We start from the raw sequence: 21,015 nt of genomic DNA, 5'->3' as shown, positions 1-21,015 counted from the left end.
TGGCAAACATGATGTCTAAAACATTGATTATTGGAAAGCAAGGGGTCAGGCGCCAGCCACACCTCTCAGAAAACACAATTTCTCCACAGGATCACAGAGTTCAGCAGTTATCGTTACCCTTTAGGCTTTGACTCAGGCAACATCCATATACCAGGCACTCTGGGTTTTAAATTGTGTGGCCTCTCCAGATTCTTCGAAGGTTGCCTCCCAAATGGCACACTATTCCCGTTATAATGCAAAATGGCACTGGTCAAAAGTAGTGCAATATAAAGGGGATAGTGTACCATTTGGGATGCAGTGGGAGTGTCAAGTGCTAGTAAGTGAAATATCTTAGCTGTGAAATCAGGAGGGGGGAGTATTGTGCCTCAGCGTCACAGAAAAGGTAACCTGAGGAGGTGGAGGTCCTTTATCTCCCAGGTTAGCGTTGCATCCCAAATGGCACCCTATTCCCTATTTTATGCAGCACATTTAACCGGGGCCCATAGGGTTCTGGTCTAAAGTAGTGCACTATAAATGGAATCGGGTGCCATTTGGGAGGCAGCCTTAATATAACCACTCAAATAAATCCTTTCCCCTGTTGGCCACATCTCATACAGACCATATTGACCTGTCCTCCACAGCTACCCCTATTAGAGCCAGGTTAGGTTGGACCCCTTTGGAATGAAAGGATAAGTGAGGACAGGGCATTTTGTCCTTAATCTATTATAACATTAACAAAATGTTAGTATCACTCCAGTAACACTTTACATTAATTGTCTCACATACCTGTGTAAGGCTGTAATTACTCCAGTAACAACATTCAGAATTAACATTCATAATATAAATGAACAAACCTGGTCAAGCCACCAGCACTAGCTACCATCCTGTTTACTGCATGACACATTTAAGCATTTGCCAGATTCCCTTATTAAAACAGTTAATGGTTTCACCCTGTAAAAAACTGGCCATAACCTCCCAAGTTAGATTTGTAATTTTAGCTAAATCAAAAAGCACTTCATAACAGTCTATCCAAACGTTTTGGTAAACTAAAAGTCATTTTGAATCCATCGTGCTAATTGAGCCTTAGCGATTTGAGGGCGACATCTTAATCTCTTACCTCATTAAGCGCTATACTGTGGAAATATTCTCATTCAAGGCAGGGACAGGAAAGCAGCCAGACAGTGTTGACTTTGGAGTCCGATGTTCTTGTATATGTGATGATAAATCATGCGCATGGCGGTCAGATGTGACTTGTCGTCTGAGCAGAAATGCAACAAGAGAACATGCTGTTAATTCTCTGACTAATCCCTCCTTATCATCTTAGGGAAATAAATCACATAAACGGATTGCCTAGGTTTAAACGATTTCCAACACATCTGTTCAATAGAGACCATTTGTACTGCTTGCCACTACTTTTCACTTTAATCTCCAAGGACAAGTGGCGACAATCTAAGCACCACTTTGTGGTATAAGACGCTGTGGTTACTTATGAGACGGATAACCGGATATAATACAAGTTGTGTTGACATCGAAAAATACATGATCAGCGTCTTAGTTTAGGAGCAAGCCAGAACCTCTGGCTTTGATGGTGGCAAATTGAGATTTTGTACAATCAGACAATGCACACTTATTGCCTATAATTAGTTAAACAATAAATACTTACTCAGACAACCCTTACTTAACCAGGAAAATCAATAATGAACAAAGTGATGACACATAGTACTTCTCTAATTTGAACATTGATAAGTCACTTTGCAGTTCAATTTGAGGTTTGAGAACACTCACACTTTGACATCCTACGGCTCTCATCCAGTGTACAGCAATTAGACATACTCTAAGAATACAAAACATTAGGAACACCTTCCTAATATTGAGTTGCACCCACCCCTTTTGCCCTTAGAACAGCTTCAATCACCGGGGCATGGACCATGTTGACTCCACTGGGGCTGGCCCATGTTGACTCCAATGGAGTACCACAGTATGAGTCCCATACCCATACAACCTTTTGCATGATGTCTACTTTAATGCTAATTAGCATTTTCCCATCTGAGAGTAAATAGAGCCGAATATGTTGATAAAAGTCACCATGTCCGAGAGAGATTTACATGGTTATCAAAATGTCACGCCAGGGCAAGCCTACACAAAACCAAGCCCTTATTTTAAGAGTTTTTGAATGCTAGGTTTTATGGGTATTATGACACCTCCATTGTGGGACCTTACACTTCCCATAGTTGTGTAAAGTTGGCTGGATGTCCTTTTAGGTGGTGAACCATTCTTGATACACACGGGAAACTGTTGAGTGTGGAAAACCCAGAAACATTGCAGTTCTTGACAGAAACCGATGCTCCTGGCACCTACTACCATACCTTGTCCAAAGGCACTTAATGACAGGTTGCCAAATAATATCTGGGGCTGTGTAACAATGGGGTTGAAATACAATCTATCTAGTCTCTCGCATCTATGCAGCCTGCCTGCCCATTGTGCTTACCTTTAGCGTCGCAAATGGCACCCTTTTCCAGATGTAGGGAATAGGGTGCCATTTGGAATGCATGTCATAGACAGTATTAGATGAAGGTGAAATGTGACTCAACTCAAATAATTTGAGATAAAATAACAGATATAAAAAGGGTGCTTAGATGCCAATGTTCCCATAATAATGGCCCCCTAGTGTCCCTGAGAGTGTGTGTTCACATATAGTCAACAAAGTGTTCTTTCGCCTTTTTGCAGGAAATTACTCTTCTAACCAGAATCCTCTGCAGTCTCCTCTACGGTCCCCATGCCAGATGGGAGATAAGTACTGTATGATTACATTCCCAAAAGACAAACATTTATATCTGTGAAATAAACTCTGAGCGGTTGGTTTGGGCCAGATACCAGGTCCGCGGAGCTTAAGAGGCAACCACTCACTTAATTTTCAGTCAGACATATTATTGGGAACCAAAACTTTTCTTTACCTTCTCTTGCTCTGGCTCTGTAGTAGTAACCTGAATCAGAATCCCACGGTTCTGTAGGACTAAAGTTTTGAAATTGAAATGTATCTAATGAAGGTAGCTTACAATTTATGTGTTGCTTAGAAAATGCTAACAGAGGGCATCAAACTTTAGCATTAATGAATTAACCTGTCATATAGTGGCTGACAATAACCATACTTAACATAGAAACACATAGAAACACTCTCCTTTTGACTTTTCAAACTCTATGGTCATCATTGGCCAATTTCACAAGGATAACATTCTTTCTCTCACCAGCCAGCTCCATACAGAGCGCCTATAGGTCTTTTAACATTATTGTATCAAATCAAATCAAATGTATTTGTCACATACACATGGCTGGCAGATGTTAATGCGAGTGTAGCGAAATGCTTGTGCTTCTAGTTCCGACAATGCTGTAATAACCGATGAGTAATCTAACCCAACAATTCCAAAACTACTACCTTATACACACAAGTGTAAAGGGATAAATAATATGTACATAAAGATATATGAATGAGTGATGGAACAGAACGGCATAGGCAAGATCCAGTAGATGGTATCGAGTACAGTATATACATATGAGATGAGTAATGTAGGGTATGTAAACAAAGTGGCATAGTTTAAAGTGGCTAGTGATACTGGTATTACATAAAGATGCAGTAGATGATATAGAGTACAGTATATACATATACATATACATATGAGATGAGTAATGTAGGGTATGTAAATATTATAGTAAGTAGCATTGTTTAAAGTGGCAAGTGATATAATTGACATACATTTCCATCAATTCCCATTATTAAAGTGGTCAGTATGTTGGCAGCAGCCACTCAATGTTAGTGGTGGCTGTTTAACGGTCTGATGGCCTTGAGATAGAAGCTGTTTTTCAGTCTCTCGGTCCCTGCTTTGATGCACCTGTACTGACCTCGCCTTCTGGATGATAGCGGGGTGAACAGGCAGTGGCTCGGGTGGTTGTTGTCCTGGATGATCTTTATGGCCTTCCTGTGACATCGGGTGGTGTAGGTGTCCTGGAGGGCAGGTAGTTTGCCCCCGGTGATGCGTTGTGCAGACCTCACTACCCTCTGGAGAGCCTTACGGTTGTGGGCGGAGCAGTTGCCGTACCAGGCGGTGATACAGCCCGACAGGATGCTCTCGATTGTGCATCTGTAGAAATTTGTGAGTGCTTTTGGTGACAAGCCAAATTTCTTCAGCCTCCTGAAGTTAAAGAGGCGCTGCTGCGCCTTCTTCATGACGCTGTCTGTGTGGGTGGACCACACAGACAGTTTTATTGACGTTGAGTGTGAGGTTATTTTCCTGACACCACACTCCGAGGGCCCTCACCTCCTCCCTGTAGGCCGTCTCATCGTTGTTGGTAATCAAGCCTACCACTGTAGTGTCGTCCACAAACTTGATGATTGAGTTGGAGGCGTGCATGGCCACGCAGTCGTGGGTGAACAGGGAGTACAGGAAAGGGCTCAGAATGCACCCTTGTGAGGCCCCAGTGTTGAGGATCAGCAGGGTGGAGATGTTGTTACCTAACCTCACCACCTGGGGGCGGCCCGTCAGGAAGTCCAGTACCCAGTTGCACAGGGAGGGGTCGAGACCAAGGGGCGAGTTTGGAGGGTACTATGGTGTTAAATGCTGAGGTGTAGTCGATGAACAGCATTCCCACATAGGTATTCCTTTTGTCCAAATGGGTTAGGGCAGTGTGCAGTGTGGTTGAGATTGCATCGTCTCTGGACCTATTTGGGTGGTGAGCAAATAGGCGTGGGTCTAGGGTGTCAGGTAGGGTGGAGGATATGGTCCTTGACTAGTCTCTCAAAGCACTTCAAGTGAGTGCTACAGGGCGGTAGTCATTTAACTCAGTTACCTTAGCTTTCTTGGGAACAGGGACAATGGTGGCCCTCTTGAAGCATGTGGGAACAGCAGACTGGGATAAGGATTGATTGAAAATGTCCGTAAACATGCGCATGCTCTGAGGACGCGGCTGGGGATGCCGTCTGGGCCTGCAGTCTTGTGAGGGTTAACACGTTTAAATGTTTTACTCACGTCGGCTGCAGTGAAGGAGAGTCCACAGGTTTTTGTTGCAGGCTGTGTCAGGCACTGTATTGTCCTCAAAGCGGGCAAAAAAGTTATTTATTCTGCCTGGGAGCAAGACATCCGGGTCCGTGACGGGGCTGGTTTTCTTTTTGTAATCCGTGATTGACTGTAGACCCTACCACATACCTCTTGTGTCTGAGCCGTTAAATTGTTACTGTACTTTGTCTCTATACTGACGCTTAGCTTGTTTGATAGCCTTGCAGAGGGAATAGCTACACTGTTTGTATTCGGTCATGTTTCCGGTCACATTTCCCGGGTTAAAAGCAGTGGTTTGCGCTTTCAGTTTTATACGAATGCTGCCATCAATCCACGGTTTCTGGTTTGGGAATATTTTAATCGTTGCTATGGGAACGACCTTGTCAATGCCCTTTCTAATGAACTCGCTCACCGAATCAGCTTATTCCTCAATGTTGTTGTTGCACGCAATGCGGAACATGTCCCAATCTATGTGATCAAAGCAGTCTTGAAGCGTGGAATCAGATTAGTCGGACCAGCGAAGAACAGACCTGAATGCGGGAGCTTCTTGTTTTAGTTTCTGTCTGTAGGCAGGGTGTTTACTGTACTACTTCTGACGAGCTCTGGTCAAAATATATATAAAACAATATATAGGGAATAGGGTGCCATTTGGGACACAGCACTAGTTTTCCACTTATCACAGAGACACAATAGTTTATTCCACAAATGTTGATGTAAACATTTCTAACAATACTACACTGCTCAAAAAAATAAAGGGAACACTAAAATAACATCCTAGATCTGAATGAATGAAATATTATTTTCTTTACATAGTTGAATGTGCTGACAACAAAATAACACAAAAATTATCCATGGAAATCAAATTTATCAACCCATGGATGTCTGGATTTGGAGTAACACTCAAAATTAAGGTGGAAAACCACACCACAGGCTGATCCAACGTTGATGTAATGTCCTTAAAAAAAGTCTAAATGAGGCTCAGTAGTGTGTGTGGCCTCCACGTGCCTGTATGACCTCCCTACAACGCCTGGACATGCTCCTGATGACGTGGCGGATGGTCTCCTGAGGGATATCCTCCCAGACCTGGACTAAAGCATCCGCCAACTCCTGGACAGTCTGTGGTGCAACATGGCGTTGGTGGATGGAGCGAGACATGATATCCCAGATGTGCTCAATTGGATTCAGGTCTGGGGAACAGGCGGGCCAGTCCATAGCATCAATGCCTTCCTCTTGCAGGAACTGCTGACACACTCCAGCCACATGAGGTCTAGCATTGTCTTGCATTAGGAGGAACCCAGGGCCAACCGCACCAGCATTTGGTCTCACAAGGGGTCTGAGGATCTCATCTCGGTACCTAATGGCAGTCAGGCTACCTCTGGCGAGCACATGGAGGGCTGTGCGGCCCCCCAAAGAAATGCCACCCCACACCATGACTGACCCACCGCCAAACCGGTCATGCTGGAGGATGTTGCAGGCAGCAGAATGTTCTCCATGGCGTCTCCAGACTCTTTCACGTCTGTCACGTGCTCAGTGTGAACCTGCTTTCATCTGTGAAGAGCACAGGGCGCCAGTGGCGAATTTGCCAATCTTGGTGTTCTCTGACAAATGCCAAACGTCCTGCACGGTGTTGGGCTGTAAGCACAACCCCCACCTGTGGACGTCGGGCCCTCATACCACCCTCATGGAGTCTGTTTCAGACTGTTTGAGCAGACACATGCACATTTGTGGCCTGCTGGAGGTCATTTTGCAGGGCTCTGGCAGTGCTCCTCCTGCTCCTCCTTGCACAAAGGCGGAGGTAGCGGTCCTGCTGCTGGGTTGTTGCCCTCCTATGGCCTCCTCCACGTCTCCTGATGTACTGGCCTGTCTCCTGGTTGCGCCTCCATGCTCTGGACACTACGCTGACAGACACAGCAAACCTTCTTGCAACAGCTCACATTGATGTGCCATCCTGGATAAGCTGCAATACCTTAGCCACTTGTGTGGGTTGTAGACTCCGTCTCATGCTACCACTAGAGTGAAAGCACCGCCAGCATTCAAAAGTGACCAAAACATCAGCCAGGAAGCATAGGAACTGAGAAGTGGTCTGTGGTTACCACCTGCAAGACCACTCCTTTATTGGGGGTGTCTTGCTAATTGCCTAGAATTTCCACCTGTTGTCTATTCCATTTGCACAACAGCATGTGAAATGTATTGTCAATCAGTGTTGCTTCCTAAGTGGACAGTTTGATTTCACAGAAGTGTGATTGACTTGGAGTTACATTGTGTTGTTTAAGTGTTCCCTTTATTTTTTTGAGCAGTGTATATGAAGGGAGAATGTTGTAAATATTTGGCTGAAATACTTTCTACTTTTGCAGAATATTTATACTGTCACAAGCTTACATTAGCATCAGTACCTTTGTGTCTTTTTTTTTTACGTTGTTCCATGTAAATAGACATGTTAGGAGATGTTTGGATATGTAGGTATTGACTGTTTTTCTGTTTCAATCTGGAGTTGCAATTTGATATGACATCCACACAGCATAATCTCTGCATGGAGGATGACACGTAGCCAACAAATATCAAGTCACATTGTCTCAGAAACCGATCGGCAGCTACCTCTGACGTAGTTCTCACATATTTACAAGATGAAAAACAGCAAACTGACAGTCAGTCCAGTTGTATCTTGGAAGATGCATAGAGACTAGTTAGCTCCTATGAGATGCTGATCTGACAGTAACATCCTAAGGGGCTAATGGAAGTAGGTGAGTAGGAATGGGATTACAGAAAGACGGTACACAACATGAAATGCATTTCTCCAATAAAATACTGTACAGTACAATCCACAGAAACAAAAGCCAAACCACTCTCAGTATATTTTCTCAATTTTCCCATTGAAATAGATTGTGTCCCAAATGGCACACTATTCCCTCTATAAATAGGGATTACTGCACTATATAGGGATTAGGGTGTAATTTGAGACGCAACCTCGATCAAAGCATTTCCAGGTGAACTCATGTCCATTAACACACATGGACAGTAGAAAGGCTAACTGCAAGTATCTTCCGAGATAATGGCGCACACTGAGAGTAGGCATTATAAATTAATAAAAAGGATAAGAGCATTGAAATGGATTTCCTCAGCAAAGCTAAGGGTCACACACAATCTGCAATGAGTTGGAGCTGCCTGCCAATTTCTAGAGTTAATTAACAGCAAACATTATTCTTGTTCTTCACTTCTCTTTCGTTGCTCTTTATTTTCGATGTGTCACAGTTTTGAGTCTGGGATGAGTAGGGGTTAAATGCAACTGTGTAATCCTGTGTGCTTTCTTTCCAAACACAATGCACAATGTCACTTTTTGAAATGTGTTGCACTACACATTGCTTAGTAATGAACAATTTCCCACTGCCAGCGAAAATTCTCAGCTTGTAATTTAGTATGAATGTTATTATCCAATGCTTTCATAAGAAATGTACACATCCAATCATATGCTCCATTTATCAACTCTACACCGAGATGAGGGACACATGCTTGGAATAGAGACTTGATCATTTACAACACATCCGTATTATTGGCTACATTTCTCTTTGGTAACACGTTCCTGTGAAGCAGTATAAATGAATAGGGCCCGGTTGGGTCTCAGGCGGCAACATCTTCACCCTGAAAAGTGATGTAGTGGTGTCAGGTTGCGAATCTTGCCCTATAAAAGCCCTTCCTACATCAATTCTCCTCAACCTTCTCCAGTCACTGATGCTTAATGCGCCTCCACTATGGGAACAAACTCAAGACAGGAGTGAGTGTGTTCATTTCATACTAAAACGGCAAAACCTCCCCAATTGACAATTACTCAAAGGATAAGGCAGCCACCACTGAACTCGACCGTAAAGCATTTGTGCATATTTTTCCCTTTCCATTTCTATTTTTTACTATATTGCATATCATTAGCTTGGAGAGATGTATTTCTGTGGTGGTAGTAATTCACCATTTTCAGATGGCAACTGTGTGTGTTTCACATTTAGAAATAGGATTTTCCATATGTTGGGTTGTTCAGATAGCTAAAGCAAGCTATCTGGGTCCATTCGGATATGCTTTCCCCTCTTGTAATTGAAAGACATGAGAGGGTAGATAGTTATAACTCACATCTCCATATTTGTCTTGCCTATCCTACATCAGGAATTTACTCTGAGCATCATGCTGAAGGCTTCCTTCTTATTCCTTTTCTTCACGAACCAATAATGAACTGTTGATAAAGATTCAATAGAAAAGTGATGAAGCTGATGATCACACCAGTGCAAAGTCTATTTGTTTTTAATTGGTGATAAATGAACTTGTGGATGGATACACAGTTCTCCGACACTGCAGCTCTAATTGCATCACTTCCTCTGAGGCTATTCACTCCTAACCTAATTGATCTCTGGACAGACACTAAAACTAGGGTTGCGTCCCTATGGGCCCTGGTCAAAAATAGTGCACTATGTAGGGATTAGGGTGTCATTTCAGAGGCTACCCATCAATTCAAGCAATGGTGTCATCCACCCCCCAAAAAGCGGGGACTCTGATGGCTAAATCCAATGTCAAAAGAGGAGAGTAGACTAGACATCACTTCAAATGTCAGTAATAACCTAATTCAGTATCTTTGCATTATTTAGATGTCTTGGAATTTGTTTTGTGTATCTTGTGTATTTTTATCATAAACATTGATAAAATAGAGAAGACAGGTGGCCCATCACTTTCAATGGATAGCCTATGACTCATCTGTACCTATTGGAATTGCACACTATACAGGGGATGCACAGTAAGCTTTCAACACTGAAGCCACTCTGCCAACTACTATGGTTGGAGGCAGGAGAAGCTAAAATTGTATGACATACGCTTGAAATCTGTGAAAGGGTTTATCAACAGTTTGTTTGACACTTGTATGTTGCCATTTCGGTGCTGCAAGGTGTCCATTTCTTTTTAAACACACAGCAACAGAGCAGGTTGATGTGACTTGTTCCAGACCTTAATAAGGAGCCTCGATTGACGTTGACAATTGTTCATCTAATCATCGAGAGGATTATGGACTAAACCGTCAACTTAATTTAATAGCATCAATAAAGTACTATTTACGCTTATATGCCTCCAGAATACTGATACACTTTTATTCTTATAGGCCCACCCAGTTATATATACAGACAAATATTCACACTGAATCCCAACTGATACAGTACCTGCCTGTGTAGAATAACTACAGTAATATGAATGTCCTTTCTTTTTATTTACTCTGTCACATTGCTTTTAAATAAAATCTTCTGATTTCATTTACCTCTACATATGCATCTGCAGCAGAAAATGAATAGAATACTTAATTTCTTCATATTGTGGGAGACGGAGCAGTTTCAATCTTGTTTCTAGGGAGTTGGCAGGCCCATACTGCCCTTATCATCACTGATGTATAAACTTCAATGTAATTTAATGAAAGCCATTTTCCTCCCCGCTGTGCTGCAGATAGCCGTGCTGCATTATGTTGAGCCCAATCTTTGGAAATCACAATTTCCAATACACAACAGTGATTGGTCCTGGATGCCAAGGAAAATACACATTTTCTTTCCTAGAAGCCATTTTCTTTTAACCTCCAGTTAACATGCACAGCCATTCATAATTTGGGTCAAGTCATGTCTTCCTTACCACACTACACGGCTAGAAGTATGTGGACACCTGCTCGAACATCTCATTCCAAAATCATGGGCATGAATATGGAGTTGGTCCCCACTTTGCTGCTATAACAGCCTCCACTCTTCTGGGAAGGCTTTCCACTAGATGTTAGAATATTGCTGCGAGGACTTGCTTCCATTCAGCCACAAGAACATTAGTGAGGTCGGGCACTGATGTTGAGTGATTAGGCCTGGCTCGCAGTTAGCGTTCCAATTCCTCCCAAAGGTGTTGGATGGGGTTGAGATCAGGGCTCTGTGCAGGCCAGTCAAGTTCTACCACAATGTACATGGGGGCATTGTCATGCTGAAACAGGAAAGGGCCTTCCCCAAACTGTTGCCACAAAGTTGAAGGAACAGAATCATCTAGAATGTCATTGTATGCTGTATTGTTAAGATGTCCCTTCACTGGAACTAAGGGGCTTAGCCTGAACCATGAAAAACAGCCCCGGACCATTATTCCTCCTCCACCAAACTTTACAGTTGGCACTATATATATATTCGGCAACAGGTGCCGAAATAGCCGAATCTACTAATTTGAAGGGGCGTCTACATACTTTTGTGTATGTTCCCAATTCATTCAAGAATATTTGCCCACATTTGGCTTTGGGGGCAGTACACTGGAAAAAATAGGTAATTGTGTTCAATTCTAGTTAATACCATTACAGCTCTAATCAGAATGCAAGGCAATTAATTCTTAGGGTGGATGACATCAACATCCTCTGTAAAAATGCACATAATTTGCATCTGATCACTTTAAACCAAAACAACTCTAAAACAAGGTCATATTAAGTCAAATTAAGGATTCTGAGTAGTTATTTATTTCCCTCTCATTTTCTTAATTAGCATTAGTGTCACCCTACTCTTACAGGAGTCACATGTAAGAGGAGTTACAGACAGGATTACTAGAGTAAATCAGAAAGCCTCTAAGCTCCTGGACCCGTGTTGACGTTAGTGCTTTGAAATTCTGTGTTCTGTATTAGGGGTGGAGAAAAAAAACACTATTGATGTATGTTTATGTTGGTTCTGCTACTATGATCTTAGTGAAGAAGAACTACTACACATTGTATTCAGCTTTACATACACCCTACTGATGGATTGTTTCCCTCGTCCCTCACAACAAAGATAGCAGAAGCATCATGCCTCTAACCCATGAGCTATTATTTTAACAGTGGATTTAATCAAGAGGTCTCCTCCCATAGGTTTTGCCACAGATTTCCTCTCTCCCAGTCTTCCTAATGGCATCACTAATTTGATCCCTTTATCGTCCCACTTCTATCAATTACATTTGCTTTTAAGACTGTTAAGTCAAATCTAGACGTCTTACCCATTCAGCCGGGAGCCTCTTTTAGTACAACACAGCTGCACTCTACTGCACATGCTTGTTGCGGAAATACTGACAGAATGTTCAAGGGTTGCTGATGGGCTTTTACAACAAACCAAAAAACATATACGGGAGTTTACGCTGGTTGGCATATTCAGGATGTGCAATAACAACTCACAAGGAAGCGAAGCAATTGAATGCCAATGTCCAAAACCTGCATTTCCAAAAACAAGGAGAGAAACTAAACAATATTTTCAATCGAAGTTAAACATTGACCACAGTTTACATCGTATCGCGACCAGGGCCATGCACAGACCGTTCGGGTGGCAGGTGCTCAAATCTCCCCTCCCGGTAGTTTGGCTACCTGCCTCTGCTATTTTCTGCAACAACCCAATCACTCATCACACATGGTAAGCAAGTTGTGCCAGTCACTACTACTAACTAGAGATGACTAGAGATGATTGACATTGGGAAAAGGATGGACTATCAGCTGATCATAACAAATGCAAGCTAGCTATGCTGTCGAAACATATTTGTTTTTACTTGATTTGAGTTTACTCTGATTCTATGATATTCCCCTTACTAACAAATAGTCAAATTTCCCTATTCTGTGTTCCTGACAGTCGCATGACAGATCCAACATAAAGTAGCCTACTGCAATATTCAAACTCACCGCCCGTAGCCAGTGGACAATGCATGTAGAAGTCCACCAAGCTGCAAGGCCACATTTTCACAGGGCAGTTGAGCCCTAGGATTCTCTGCCTCTGACCCTATTACAGGGGCTGAGTCACCAGCTTACTAGTGCTCTTCCATGCCATCCCTGCGAGGGGTGTGTCTCGTTGTGCCAGGCTTTTTTGTGCTATACTCGACTTGAGTGGGCTGAGTCACTGACGCAATCTTCCTGTCCGGTCTTGTGCCCCCTTGGGCTCATGCGGTAGAGGAGATCTTTGTGGGCTATACTCAGCCTTGTCTCAGGGTAGTAAGTTGGTGGTCTGTTGATATCCCTCTAGTGGTGTGGGGATTGTGCTTTGGCAAAGTGGGTGGGGTTGTATTCTGCCTGGATGGCCCTGTAGGGGGTATCGTCGGACGGGGCCACAGTGTCCCCCAACCCCCCTGTCTCAGCCTCCATTATCTATGCTGCAATAGTCTATGTGTCGGAGGGCTAGGGCCAATCTGATATGTCTGGTGTAATTCTCCTGTCTTATCTGGTGTCCTGTGTGAATTTAAGTATGCTTCCTCTAATTATCTCCCTCTCTCCCTCCCCTCCTGGAGACTCTGAGCCCTTGGACCAGCCTGGTTCCTCTCTAGGTGTCTTCTAGGTTCCAGCCTTTCTAGGGAGTTCTACATCTGAATTGCTTGCTGTTTGGGGTTTTAGGCTGGGTTCCTGTATAAGCACTTTGTGACATCTGCTGATGTAAAAAGGGCTTTATAAATACATTTGATTTCATATCTGTGCCCGTGCCTGATTGGGACATTATAATTATTCAGTGCCCATGGAGGCAACCATGCTGATGAAAAACATCAAACATGGCGAGTGATAAATGGTCAAAATTAGTGTCGTGGTGTGGCCTGGCGCGACCCAGTGAGACATGATGCTGGGGGAAGAGTGGCAGAGTGGATGAGCCCACTCATCATTCCGCTGTTAGGATAATGGGAGACAGCCAGCAGCCTATATTGATTCACTGCTGTCCTGAGCACTGTGTCTGTCTGTGTCCACAATACAAAACTAAACGACAAGGGACAGCAGATCTAAAAGGGGACAAAGGACACTCTTGCCTTTCTGTCTGATCATCTTTTGTCACTTCAAAACACTTAGCTACAAATCATCCCTTTTGATTCGAGGATGACCCACATTTAGTTTTTATTTCAATCTCTGACCCCACTTATTGTTTCCTTTTCCGTTTTCTTTCTTATCATGAAGACATAATTCGTTGTCAGAGGACCTGGCTCAGCGGGGAAGCATTTAACATTAGAAAATCAGGCACATTGGTGGCTGCCTATTTTGCAAACACAACAGCAAAGCAGCAGTGAAAGCCAAAGGGGTGTCCTTATTTACATCATTGGCCTTTCTGTCTGTGGAGCGAGCATGCCTCTTGCTCTGTGATCAGACCACTGTGTGGTGCCTGAGAGACTGGGGCCCCTGCTGATCTACTTCCACTTCCGCAGAAACACAGATGACAATGTTTAAGGATGCAGCAGGGAGAAGGGATATGGGGAGAGAGAGATGGAGAAGGAGGGGGGAGGTAAGGGCTGAAGGGAAATAAAGAGAGAGAGAGAGAGAGAGAGAGAGAGAGAGAGAGAGGCCACTGCGCAAAAAGAGGTCTGTCTGTCTCCAGAGGAAAATGTATTTAAGCAATTACCTCTAGCATGGAATAAGAAAAATGGAATATAATTGCTTAATGTAAATTCCCCCCCAAAAATGCATGTAACAATCCGCTCCCTACTTTTGTTCCATAGCTTGGCCATTTGTCAGCTGTGGTGACACAATGTGGCACACATATGAAAGGAGGAAGAGGAAAAGGCAAAGGAGGCGAATTATCAAGGGCAGGACAATAGGCTGCCTGACTTGAGCTCCCTGAGGAGAGGAGGTCACTATACCACACTACACCATCATGCTGGGTATGGCAGTTGTCCTTTTGCCTACTTGAAAATTATAAGCAACAATAATGCAGGCATCTGTTCACTATTAGGGACTAAGCAAATGGATGATGATTAAAGGTTGCCTCTTTAGCAACATAATTGAAATAAATTGTATAGGGAAATTGTGTAATTAACAATATGCTTTTGAAAGCTGCTCTCTTTTCTACCATGAAAGCTTGCAAAATATTGAAGGATTGAGCATGCAATGTACTAAAGGATTTATTAGCTGAGCTGAGTTCCCTCGACCTGCCTTTGATACATTTCATCAATGTATCAATGTACCCCTGTCCCTATCTCTTTACCATCACAACCTCATCCTCAACTCACAGCCACATGCAACAATGGCATAAACATGCAATGGCATTACGACCTCTATGAGAATTGGGTGCACCATCATCAACATCGATGTACAGCCATGAGCAATGTTCCAATTTCCTTTTTGATATAATCCTTACTTGCCAATAATGGAAGGATTTTATGATTAAACATTTATGAATGATCATATAACCATATATATCATTATTATGACTACAGTAAAGAAAGAAAGAGTCATTGTAAGCATTGATGTTCAGAGATGATATTCAGAATATTGGTCTACAATCAGGCAGGAGAGTCTAACGTATTTTGACATATGATAACCGTGTATTTCTGCCTGTCAGAGATTTTATTTCTCATTCGGTTTCGCAGTCGCAATTCCACTTGATTTAATTCAATATGCATCTGACCTCATGGGAGAACATTAGCCCCTTGAGGAGAATGCTGTCTCATGAAGTGTGGGGTTACGTCCGAAATGATACCCTATTCCCTATACGGTTTACTACTTTGACCAGGGCTCTGGTCAAAAGTAGTGCACTACAGTATATAGGGAATAAGGTGCCATTTGGCAAGCAGACCTTGTCTTTACACTCTCCACACGATCAGAGATGGATCCTTAGAAAACACAGACGCACGTACACACGCATGCACAGTTCTCAGAAAAACAAGGTACTTACAGAATCATGCCTAGAGAAACACAGGCACACAAACAAGAACCTAATGCAGAGCAAACATATACGTATACGGTGTACCACATCAAGGGAACAGTGGAGAGAGAGAGCGAGAGAGCAACCAAGGTGTGACACATTCCAATGGCATCAGAGTGTTACACCCGCAATCAATGATAAATGGTGATCTTGTAGGCAGGACGTAACCTTCACACCCATTGAAGATGAATGGTCTAGCTAGAAAAGGCTATGACACAGCAAGTCATCATAGTGTCCCAGGGAAAATGAAACAAAAAAATACAACCATACAGTCCTACCAAAGGGATGATTCATTTGTCTAGTTTGTCTTATATGCGGAGTGGTGCAGTTCAGCATTGTTCAGCACTGTTTGGCACAGGCACACAACACAATTCCCTACAAAGGCAAGGTTTACTACATGTGCTATACACATTCATCCATTATAAATCAAAGGGATTTGAGAGCCGCAGCCTGACTTTCTTTCGTCTTTGCCGATAAATAAATAAATAAAATGAAGATGAATGAATAATGCTACCATCTGTTAATGTCATTCTAAACAGCCATAAAGTTGATTTCTCGGATCTACGTAGGCTGGAGTACACTCGTCCCCTTTACATTATGGTAGTTGTAATGGCTGCTATATTTCTGGTAATGCATATTCGGTTATCAGGTTCTATCCTTTTTTAGCATTGCTTGTCCTTTGTCATCTTACTTTCTCCTCTTGTAAACAGAACTAAACTTCTAGCTAATATGTTTTGTATTAGTAACCTAACTGGGTCTGGTCACACATGGTAATCAGTGGTGGAGTGGAGAGTAAATGCACACAAGTGCCTTGAACGCACATAAAATGCATCAGAAAATATGAGAAGCATTACTTTATTCGCCGCAGTGATCAGCGTTTACCCACCTTTTATTTACCACTACATCACTGATGGTAATCATCCATTTAAACTGGTGAGAGTAATCTTATTTGCATGTTGTAAAGCGTTGATTGTGATTCATAATGGTAATTTAGACATTCGTATGTCTTTGTCTGTTTTACAACACCTATCACTCAGCCCTTTTATGTCTGACACACACAATCACATGGCTGCAAAATGCCACTCCTCTAAAGAGGAGAGCCATTTACAAACAGTGTGTTGAATAAATAACCACTGTGTTTTATGCAAAAACAAAACTGAATGTGAGGAGAAAGTAAGTAAGATGACAAAGGACAAGCAATGCTAAAAAAGGCAAGAACCTGATAACCGAATATGCATTACCAGAAATATAGCAGCCATTACAACTACCATAATGTAAAGGGGACGAGTGTACTCCAGCCTACGTAGACCCGAGAAAACAACGTTATGGCTGTTTAGAATGACATTAACAGATGGTAGCATTATTCATTCATCTTCTTTTATTTATTTATTTATTTATTTATGGTATGACGACCTGTTATGTAAAGTATGTAATGCAAATGTTATGAAACACTCCTATCACCATGCAATCCTATCAAATGAGAGCGAAATTAAATTAAGTGACATGCATAATTGTATTAACAAGACTGCATAGTATGTCTTTTTACATAAAAAAGGGAATAAAAGGGCATTTAAAACCACAGTTGCCCCAGGCCTGTTTTTATTTCTCAGGCATTACTTCTCAAAGTGTGTGTAATTTCAATTAGTAGGTATAATTATGCTGAAAAAAGTAATTTCAGCTATAGGCTCAGTTTTACTTAGAGTATGTCCCTAGTATCTAGAGGAACAAAACTCCCATTTGAGTCCAAATTGGCACCCTATTCGCTATATAGTGCACTACTTTTGACTAGGCCCTATTGCAAAAAAATACAGTGTAGGTAGTGTACTGTATATTCACCAATTTCCCCTTCGACTATTCATAGGATTCATGGTAAATATCTCACAGTTAAAGAATCATTAACTGTGTTTGTGTTTTGTTGGCCTTGCAAATCCTGTACAAGCAGAGAGAGAAATTGGTGACAGTAGGTAGGTTTCCATTGACCCAGGTTCATTCGACAAAAGCAATGTCGCAAGAGAAATCATTGAGACATTTGTAATGGAAACTGTAATGTTAGGTTTTTGTAAAAAAATAATAATAATAAATGGGAGTGACATCATAAAGTCCAGCTGTTTTTATCGACACAAGATAGTTAAATGGAAACACACCCTTAGCAGGCAAGTGTAGCATCTATTTTCTATGCAAAAGATCTGAATGTCAACAAAAAAAATCACTGGGCAAGTTAATGGAAACAGCAACTGTGTGCATAGCTATGAACCGGAACTCAACAGGTTAGGGTTATTTTATGCACAATGGAACAGTCTTCTACACCGAACAACACACTGCATCACACCCTTCAATACTGTTACTCCCAAGGCCTTGCTCTCAAATAAATAATTAAATCCACAGCCACACACAGCCACAGGGCAGATTTGTTTGCGTGAAAAGGTGCTCAGTTTTGGTTGTTAGACTGTATAACACTCACACTGTGAGACATGACCCCTCCACCTCACCATACACAGACACAGACACAGACACAGACACAGACGAAACAGACACAGACAGACACGCACAGATACCCGCACGGACTTACAAACGCTAGTTATTGCACTCACACACACACCACTCTTTACCCCAAGGTGAACCGAACAGCGTCTAGACCAAATAAATCAGCTTTGTACATTGGAGGCTACACATGTGGAGTGGACAAACAATACACAAAATGGAAGCTTCAGTGCAGCTACTGTATCACACCCATCTGTGTGATATGTGCTTGTTAATTACTGCTATCACTTCTAGAAACATTAGACAGCTCACCTTGTTGTTTGGCACTGTGGACCCTCCTCACATAGATCAATGTCCTTGGTCTCCCAATAGTCACCACTTATCCTCTGAAAGAGAAAGGAAAAGATAATACTGTGTGTTATTGTTTTGACCATTGAAATGTCTATAATTCCTAATACAGCTTTGAATCTGTGAGACACATTGCCACAAGACAACCCATTCCACTTGAAAACCTAGAAGCTCAAAACTCAAGCAGGATAAATGCTTTATTATAGTGTTGTGTTAAATAGAACAAAATTATTACCATACTGTTTCAGCATGGTCTTCGTCAGGAAGTACCATAAAACAAGCTAGAAGCTACCTAAATTAGAGGTTTTCAGAATTCAGTACACACAAGTTTTCAAAACCTATGGAGGTAAAAGCATATTTTTTGGCCAAATATTTCTTTGCAGTACACTGTCAGTTTATTATTGGTGACAACATCAATTTGCATCTCATTATAATCATGAAATAGACATCTGGCAGGATTAGAAGTTACTCAAATGAAAACTTTTTTTTTCAATGTTTATCAGCCCACGGTTATTTACACTGCTTTGGCTAAATTCCTTTCTCACAAATACTTGAAAGTAATCTGATTAAATTAAAACTAACCAAATAAACCCCTAATGGATGCTGTACAAGGAAGCCAAATCCACCTTCTACTGTACCATTTTTTTGTTTAGTTTATTTTAATTGAGAATTTAAAACAAGGTATAAAACACAAACAAAAATATACACTTGATTAAGAATCATTGAGGTTAAATGCAAAAATAGTCTACGACTTATTTCCATTGTGGTCCTCATACTTTAGCTTCAACAATGTAAATTATCACCTCTTTATTGGCCTATATTACTCTACATGGTGGGTAAATATACAGTAGGAATGGGGAAATTAAAAAGACCTTTATCTGTTCAAGGACATATTCCAGTAAAGTCAACCTTGTCGTAATCTCTTTGATTTTATGTGCATTCCCATTTAATATGTACAACGTTTTACTGTACATGCATGAATCATGCAGCCCAAGCAGGCAAACAGACACATACACTGTTGTAACGTGTACGCTAACAATCGGGAAGCAAGTACAGAGAGTAAATTGAATAAATAAATGAACATGGAGCAAAAAAAGAAGCACGAGTAGCGAACAGACATGAAACGTGTAAGCAGAAACAATAACGCCTGAAGAAAAAAACAAAGGGAGTGAGAGATATAGGGGAGGTAATCAGGAAGGCGAGGGAGTCCAGGTAAGTCTCATGAGGCGCAGGTGCGTGTAACAATGGTGACAGGTGTGCGTAATAATTAGTAAACTGGTGACAATGAGCGCCAGAGTGGAGGAGAGGGAGTAGAAGTGACAGTACCCCCTCCCTGACGCGCGACTCTAGCCACAGGACGCCGGCCAGAGGGATGGTCCCGAAGACCAGGAGCAGGCCGATTGCTTCTGCTGAGGCGCGGGAACCTGTAGAGCAGTAGAGGTCTGCAGCCTCTGCGTTAAAAGGGCTAACATGTCAACTACAGAACTAAGCCAACCTCAGCGTGAGCTTTGGTTGCGAATGGTATGAACTTTGAATTCTTATTCACTACAGAAGTGATACCTCCTAGCCGATGAGTTAGCAACAGTAGCTGCAAACGCGGGCTAGGAAAGAACAAACAGAGTATCCCGTCTATCACACAAAGGCGTTACTACAACGAATTCAATTGACCACCAGAGGCATTCTTCAAAGGACAAAGGACAAAGGACTCGGTTTGGAAACACGGCCTTCCATCTACCACCAACCTACCGAAGCGCAGCTCAGAGTAAATATTTATTGCGTTTTCCTTTTCCAAATGGGTGGTAATTTAGAATGCATAAGATACTGTATTTACGATAGCACAGCTTCTCACTTTGTCCCTCAGTTTTCCTGCTCTTTCACTCAAACCCACAACCTTTTATTTTGTGTAACCAGCTGTCATATCTGTTCCGCCCGCTAGGGACGTTTTACTTTATGACGAAATTTGTAATCAAGGTATGATTCATTCTTTGTATATGTAATTGTGTGATTAGTTAGGTATTTAGTAAATAAATAATTAATCCCAATTTTGTATTGCTGATTCAACTTGTTAGCCAGGGTTCTTGAGGATAACCAAGAATTTACAACTTTCAGATGAGACTGAATTAAGGTGACGCTTAATATTGACTGCTATTGATGTAAAATATTACTAGGTCTTTAAGAGTTTATTAGGAAGATAACAGCTCTATAAATATTATTTCGTGGTGCCCCGACTCTCTAGTTAATTACCTTTACATGATTAGCTCAATCAGGTAATATTAGTTACGGAGAAAGGATTTTATAGAATAGCATGTCATATCACTTAATCCGGCATAGCCAAAGACACAACATAATTGGTGCTCCCGTGCGTGGAATTTAAAATAGAATGAGGCTTTCATTTTGATTTTGATTTAATTTTGTTGCTGGACATCCAGTTATATCTTGCACTACCCAATCTATCTCTGAGAAGTACTGATGGCCCACCTTGGCGCAGGACGTCATTCACTACATCA

The 21,015-nt window shown here is 41.9% G+C and overlaps 1 protein-coding gene across 1 annotated transcript in view; it reads right to left on the bottom strand.

Moving 5' to 3' along the window:
• LOC110490018 (cadherin-18) overlaps window positions 1-21,015 on the bottom strand; it is a 368,917-nt gene that overhangs the window by 241,521 nt on the left and 106,381 nt on the right. Inside the window, exon 2 of the mRNA XM_021563094.2 lies at window positions 18,473-18,546. The gene's annotated coding sequence lies outside the window, so the exon portion shown is untranslated. The remainder of the gene's footprint in view (window positions 1-18,472; window positions 18,547-21,015) is intronic.

The sequence above is a fragment of the Oncorhynchus mykiss genome, chromosome 15, assembly GCF_013265735.2.
Source record: "Oncorhynchus mykiss isolate Arlee chromosome 15, USDA_OmykA_1.1, whole genome shotgun sequence".
NCBI lineage: Eukaryota > Metazoa > Chordata > Actinopteri > Salmoniformes > Salmonidae > Oncorhynchus > Oncorhynchus mykiss.
The sequence above is the reverse complement of the archived record's forward strand: the minus strand, read 5'-3'. Positions and strand labels throughout refer to the sequence as shown.